General features: G+C 30.2%; 1 pseudogene; it reads right to left on the reverse strand.

The window, feature by feature from the left end:
- Positions 1 to 2136: 2136 nt before the first annotated feature.
- On the reverse strand, positions 2137 to 3930 carry LOC125851592 (GDSL esterase/lipase 5-like; annotated as a pseudogene).
- Between the last annotated feature and the right edge of the window lie 4207 nt (positions 3931 to 8137).

Below are 8137 nucleotides of genomic sequence, written 5' to 3' on the forward strand. Positions count from 1 at the left end.
ATATGGAAGGAGAGAAACAATAGGTGCTTCAAAAACAAGGCTAATACTTTTGAGAAGGTTAAATGGTTGTGTATGACAACCTTTTATTTTTGGTGTAAATAAGAAGGAATAGATCAGAATGCACAAATTATAGATTTCATAGGAAATATGTAATCTAGTAGTTGTTTTGTCGTAGATTGAAAATTAATGTAAATCTTTTTTTGAAATAGAAAAATTGATGTAAATCTTTTGGAGGTCTCCGACATGTCCTTAATGCTGATGAATACAACCTTACCCTTATAAAAAAATTGCCTTTAAACATTGTCTCAAATAACATGTTTTGATGCAGAATAATTTTGAAAGAAAGAAACAAGAACTATTAGCTTCTCAAAGTGCATCAACTGCGGAAGGAAAAACTAATTCAGCTGGTCAACCTTCTCAATTAACAAAAATAGATATCTAGGTGCAATCTGTTGGTGGAAAGAAAAAAGGAAAAGATAAAGGTCTTGGCTCCCTGGGTCAATCTATAAAGGAATCATCTAAACAATCAACATCGGCTTTATCGAGAGAAACTAATGAGATGATTAAAGCTCAGGTAAATGCTTCCAATGCTGACTTATATGCTCAATTGCAGAAAGAGCGTAACAAAAATAAGAGGATGAGGAAGGAATTAGACTTATTGAAGAAGCATGTATACAATGCATCATCTTCAAACGTGCAATCATCTCAAGAAGACAATCAAGCTTATGAGGATGAAAGTGGTGATGACTCTAATAGCGCGAATAACAGTGGTTCTGTCCATGACTCTGATAGCGTGAATGAAAGTGACTATATTAAGGATTGAGATAGTTGATAGTACTATTTAGGATTCAAATTTGAATTGTATTTTGTTTTTGACCGTTTAAGAATCATAAACTATTGATCTTGCGGGTTTCTTTTTGTAGGAATTATGAGTTCTGTTTTTTGTTGAATGAAAGTGATATAATGTGAGTTGTATTTTTTGTTAGTTCTTGCAGGTTTCTTTTCATAGGAATTATCTTGAGCAATATTTTCATATATATATATATATATATCCGCAAGAAATTTCCTTTTGTTTCACAAAAAATTATCTCCAAACTCCTACAGATTTACTTGGGGATCTTCATGGGAATTGCTTGCGAAATATTTCTACGAAATCCTGTAAGAAATTTTGGTAAAAAGTTTGCAAGAATTTTTTATATTTATAGCAGATAAATCCGCAAGTAACACATGCGGATTTTAATTCCCCAGGTAAATTACCTAGGGCTTGTATAAATCCGCAAGTAAGAGTTACTACGAAGATTTTTCCATCAGATTTCATTTTGCCAGAAAATTCGCAAGTAATCGAATTACATGCGAATTTTACTGTATTATCCCTAGAAAAATCCCCAAGTAATCAGTAATTTTCTTATAGTGCGTAGGCTCAGTGTTACCACATTTTTGTTTTTCTTGTTTCCTTTGACATGAGAATTTGGGGACAAGCCTGCTTCTCTACCAACCAGCCCCATATTTAGTATGTTATCTTCTTCTTCCCAATCTTCTTCGGTTGATCTGTAACACATCTTACGAAAATTTTAATTAGAGGTATTTTTACTAAATAATCTTATTATGATACTTTGAAATTAGATCTAAATTTGATTACTATTACTTTATGTAGTTGTTTAATAGTAAGGTTAGTATGAGAAAAAGTAATAAAACTTTCTTGATTTGTTAAAATGGATAAGTTAAATAAAAAATCTATTTTTTTTTTATAGAAGGGTCAAGTAAAATGAAACGGAGGGAGTATTTCTTAATATGAGATGGCCAGAGAACTTAGCAATTTTCCAACCTTTTATCTTATTTATTTTTTTATCTTCTTATTATTTAATTGGAGATAGGAAAAGGAGAAATGAGAAGTGATTGCGATTTTCCAACTTAGCTAATTACAAATCAAATAAAAATAGTACGTACATACTTATTCTTTTCCCAATCTCTAAAAAGGAATTTGAGAGTCAACCCAAAACTTCAAAATAGAAACTAGAGAGTCAACAAAACTTTTATGAATTTCTCCCATACATAGTATAGGTTAAACAGAAGAATTTTGCCTTCTATTTATTTGAGTATATTTTACATACCCAAATTCAATATTGAGTTACAATACTAAAGTTGGAAAAAAGATTTTAGATTTTGAGGTGCAATGCATCAGTCGTCCCATTCCATAATAGTTGAGCAAATTGCTGGTTGGCTGCTTCTGTTGGATGGCTGGCATCAAAGAACACAAAATCTGTCACATTTTTGCATAACTCATATTCTTTTACTTGCCTCTTTCCTCCACAACTATTAATTCCTTTAAATGCACCCGTCCCACAACATGCTTCTATTGATACATTAAAAACCTACACAAAACACACAAAATTACCCTTATGATTGATCCTATGAAACATAAATATATAATGTTGTGAACATCAAATAAAAACATAATACATAATCCTGCTTTTTAATTTGGCCTCAACTGACATTTATGTCTTCCAACTTTGGGTGTGCATGAGTAGACACTTAAACTTAATTGTATAAAGTTGAACAGTAGACACATATGCATCCTATACGTGGCAATTCACGTCCTACGTGGAGTCCTACGTATATTAGTATGTGTCTATTTGTTCAACTTTATACAAGTTTAAGTGTTTAGTTGTGCACACCCAAAGTTGGAGGACATAAATTAAGATGTAGTCAAGTTAAAAGAGCATATTTTTGTATTATCCCTAAAATAAAACTTACCATATTTGGAAGGGTTATCAATTCTTTGAGTAAAGAGTTTGTAAAGATCAAATAATGCAAAATTAAATCCTTTGAAATTTTGTTGTAATTGTGTGAGCCTTTTGGGAAGAGCATTGTTGTGCATCTCTAGTAGTCCACTCAATTCTTTCATGCACTCACCACTTTTACCTCCTATTTGAGCATTAAATGCCCTTCCACCTGGGGAACAATCTTAAGGGGGCAATGTAAATATGATAAATTTTCTTCCTCCTTTATTGTAAATTGCCTGCTACAATATTCATTCACACAATGTTAATCAAATTTATCTAATTAATGTTGCTAATACTAGTTAACAAATTAATTATTACCTGTAAAATAGCAGTAAAATTACCCAATACCATCTCCGAAAATTGTTCTTTAGGAAATGGAAACTTTTTAGGATTGGTAAGGTAAGGAAAAGCGTAATCGTTACTTCCCGTGCTAAACATGTATACAGCATCAGTCAGGAGTTGTTAAGACTGTTGTGACCCTAACTTATTCACCAACAATTCAACCACTTCATTGAAATGTGTTAACTGAAGATCTATAACCTGAAAATTAATTTTATTACATTCGTCGGAAAAAATTGTACATTTCATAGATAAAATAGTTATACGTATTAAAGAGATATCAAAAATGAAAAGAATATAATACGAAAGATAATAAAATGATTTTCGAAAAAAAAAAGTTCATTACAATACCGTGATTGGTTTCTACTAAACAACCTTGAGCCACTAGAAGCAAAGTTCACCCCATGAAGAAATTTATCGGTCCCAATTTCAAAAAATGCCGGAATTAATGACAAGTTAGCAAATTCCGCTTCAAAAAATAAAATAAATTAGTTACAAATACAAGAGAAGAATAAAAATGTCGATTTTTTTAGTATCATTACCAATAAAATCGGATATGAGGTGACCATCACAAGGTCTACCGGTAGGAGAGTTGAAGAACGTTTCACCATAAGGCGACCAATTAATTAGCTTGGAATTGAGTAGTAGTGTTGATATAATTATTATTTCCTGAATCTAAAATCGAATCACCAAACACAAATAGGGCACGTAAAGGTCCGTCACCTTCAACACATTTAATTGGATTGGTAAAGAAAAAGGCAAAGAAAACCAAACAGCATACATGAAACAAGTTGGTAAAGAAAGACATTATAATTGTTTGTGATGATAATGGGGATAGTTCGATAGTTTGTCGCACTTTTATATAAAAAAAATATTGTTTTCTTTTATGATTAAAATTTTAATATGGACATCTACAGATATCTTAACCTGATCCTATATTAAATGTTAGGTTAAAAATGGCAAGATTTTTTAAATATTATTCTATATGTAGTCTTTCCTAGGTAAATTGGTAGTTGATTATTTACTTAATTTATGTTTATTTTATTATTATAAAAATAGGAATAACACTATTGAGTGACCAAAAAAAGTTTTAAAAATATTTACTTATATACCTTTTAAATCTATTTTATACTATACCAGTTGAAAATATAGTTTAAAACAAATACTATTTCAAATTTTCGATTTGCATCCAATGTATTAAAGAGTTGCTATCACATTCAGATTAGAAAATATCAAACGGATGTCCTTATTTTTCATGGAGTACTTTTGTAATTGAAAATTGTTTGTGGCTGTAAAAAGTTTAAGTTTAACTTAGTAAGAGATTAAGTAATTATTAGACCATATTTTAATAGGCTTAGATAATTTTAGAATTATCTTTATATGCTTGATCTTAAAAGATAGAATAAGAGTCATTACACTAAAGTAACATATTAATTTCATCACAACGAATAAAGTAAACATCAAATATAATTGTACTCTTAAAGATTTTATCCAATATCTAGAATTTTGATTATTTTTTTTGGAATCCCAGGATAACCCAAAGCCGTTACAATCTCTATCACAATCTCTGTCTTTCGGGTGACCACTCTGTGGTAAACATTCTGCGTACACTCGATAAACCCCCACTGTGAATTCCTTATTAATCAATAGGGGTGTACATGGCCGGGTTGGTTCGGGTTTTTCAAATATCAAACCAAACCATTTGTGTCGGATTTTTAAATTTATGAACCAAACCAAACCAATAAAACTCGGGTTTTTTCAACCTCGGATTTTTTCGGGTTTTTCGGTTTTTCGGGTTGTTTCGGGTTTTTCCGTTAAGTATTCATATACAACATATAATTTACTTGTACTTCAAATATTTCTTTAGTCCTACCAAAATACAACTATCTAAGATGTTTCTTTAAAATATAAGACAATATGATATGATTAATGACACAAAAATATCCAACAAAAATAATAATAATGAAATTGCGTAAAACAAATATTGCAAATTAACAAGTCAGAATGAAAATGATCATAATTTAAAAGTACTAAATCATGCTAAAATTAAGTTTTATAAGTATTAGTTACATGACTAAATATTAAAGAAAATTAAAATTAGATTATGTATTTTAATTGTCTAAACCAATGTAAAACTAAAGAACAAATATTCAATATTATTGTCATTCTTAGTTTCTTTTTGCATTAGTATAATTTGATTTTGATTTAAGCTTTATTATAATTACCAACATTTGTGGACTATAATCTTTATTGGCTCATTCATAATTCTAAGTTTCAAACTTGAAATAATATATTAAAAGATAAAAACTATGGAAAAGTATAAGAAATATTTAAAAATTATATCAAAGTAAATATTTTTATGTATAAAATAAAATTTTAAAATTATATATATAAATTCGGGTTGGTTTGGTCTCGGGTTGGTTTTTTTTAGTTAAAACCAAACCAACCCAAATATAGTCGGGTTTTTTTTTCAAAACCAAACCACTAGTCGGGTTTTTTTTTCGGGTTGACTCGGTTTGCGGTTTGGTTCGGTTCTCAGTTCGGTTTTGTACACCCCTATAATAATCAATAATAAAATACTGCTAAATTAGGCTAATTCACAACTAAGTTTTACCAACGGTTACTCAATTTTGAGTTAGTCAAAGTCACATTTTTTAATATATATTTTTTTGTTACATACGAGTCATCCAACTAAAAGCTTATCAAACAAGTCATTTTTTTTATTTAAAATTTTTGTTATATAAAAGTCATCAAATTTGGATCAAGTTTACTAAAAAGAAGAGTCTCACTTGAATTTTCTATATTTTGTATTGAAATATGCATGACACCAAAATAAGTTAATTATATTTGTTAATTTACTCTCTCTTTGTTTGTTCTATTTTGATTTGTCACACAGTTTAAAAAATAACAAAGACTTTTGAATTTTATGGTCTTAAATTAAAAATATATGTCAAATTACTAAAATGCTCTATGCTCTTAAATATATCATGTGAAAAGTTGCTAAAAACAAAAAGAGACATTCTTTTTATGACGGATCAAAAGGAAAATAGGACAAACAAATTAAAATGAACGAAAATTTTCACGAATAATTTCAACGAAATCTTTCAGTTTCTTATTTTACTATGTTCAACTCTATGTATTCCTCTATTGGTAGAGTACATTGAATATACATAAATGACTATAACAAAGTTTCTCATATTTGTATCAACAACTACTCTAGAGGGAATATTTTTATGCAGTGTTGGCAATTTAATAACTGTCATTGTAGGGCCAGAATGTTTCAGGTTATGCTCCTCCATATTATCATGATACATCAAGAAAGGTATATAGTCTAATGCGGCAACTATGAAATACTTACTCATGAATGGGCCAAACTCTTCTATTTTGGTTCAAGATTTTTCTTAGCTATATAATTCATCCGGAGGGGTGGGGGAGATTGAGCCTCAACAAATACTAAACGATCTTATCAATATATCAATGTATATATAATTTCGCTCATATTCATTATTGTAGAAATTGAGTTCAAGCTTTCTCCAGCCCCTTCTCATCAACGAATTCGTTTTTGAGGACGACTCTCAATCAAGTGATTTTCCTTTTTAGGGTACTGACAATTTATTCATTTATTGCATTTAATAACTAGGTAATCGTGTAAAGCATGACCAGTTTGATGACAATTTTTTACACAATCCTATTAGTGGCGGTAAAATCCTCTAGTCGCTTAAGATCCACACAAATTCTTCAAATTTAAGACAAGGAAGAATATCTTCAAGAGTTGGCAAAGGTTGTCGGTTAAGCAATGCAGCCTGAGTTGGTTCATAATCATAACTAAAAGCAATCAAAAGTTGAAGCAATTTGTCATTATTGTGGTAATGTAAAATTTTGGCATCGTCATCAAAAAACTTTAAATTTGATTTGGTCTGGAGAGATATTCATAGAGAGTTTCCTCCTTTTCTTATTTCAAGGTAGTCATCTCTTTCATCAGTTGAAAAACAATCAAAAAGATCAGAAATAGTATATGTTGAGAGAGATGAGCTCATACCTCCTTACCAGTGTCAAACTATCCAAATTGGAGAGGAATATTTTAAAAAGAAGTGTTTCGAAGTCACGTAATGATATCATAATTTCGGCTATTTCAATCTTCCAAATGATCAAAAAACTTTTCATCTATTTCAGTCTCACTTTGCTTTGGACAAATAATATAATCAGTGACATATTGTTGGTGTAGATAATGGTGAAACAGTAATGAAGAAGAAGACAAAGGTAGGGGTGTAAATCACCAGATTAATTAGTATTTTTTAAAGGGAAAAGGTCCTGATTTACCCCTAAACTTTATGATTTGGAGCTAATATATCCTCCGTTTAAAAAGTGGCTCTATATGCCCCTGCCGTTATAGAAATGGCTCATATACGCCCTTTTACTTAACAAATTAATTTTTAATAAATTAAAATTCATTTTTTTTTGCTTTAATGTAAGAAAATGTCATGTGGCTTTTAAAATATCCCACCTTCCACCATACCCACCCGACCCAATTGGAAACAATAGAAACCCACCCGCTCAAATTAACTTCACCCATTTCATTTCATCATTTCCACCTCAACAGAAACAAAAATAATTTTTTTTGTTAGTATCCGGTCTCATTTTGAGTGAAGATTGCTATTTTTAGGACATGAATACAGTTAAATAAATATTTCCCTTAATTGCCTCTTCTTTCGGCTATACAAGGACAAAGATCTGAGAATGATTTCTTGATGGCTTTGTTATGGGCATCCATTTATCTCCTTTTCCAATTCGAGGGTTTCTTTTTTACCAGATTGTGTTTCCTCTCTTTATCCGGGAGTGCCCTCTGCTTGGTACATTTCTCAAGCAATTTGTTCTTTCTTATCCATTCTTTTTTCACACTAAATGAACATGTTTGTTTAGAGATAGATTATCACTCACTTTATGCTTAAGTTGTGGATTTACGGTATATAAGCTTACCTAGTTTCTGTTTAAGATGGATCAATTTATAGACCCTA

This window comes from Solanum stenotomum, unplaced genomic scaffold (genome assembly GCF_019186545.1).
Source record: "Solanum stenotomum isolate F172 unplaced genomic scaffold, ASM1918654v1 scaffold27581, whole genome shotgun sequence".
Classification (NCBI taxonomy): Eukaryota; Viridiplantae; Streptophyta; class Magnoliopsida; order Solanales; family Solanaceae; genus Solanum; species Solanum stenotomum.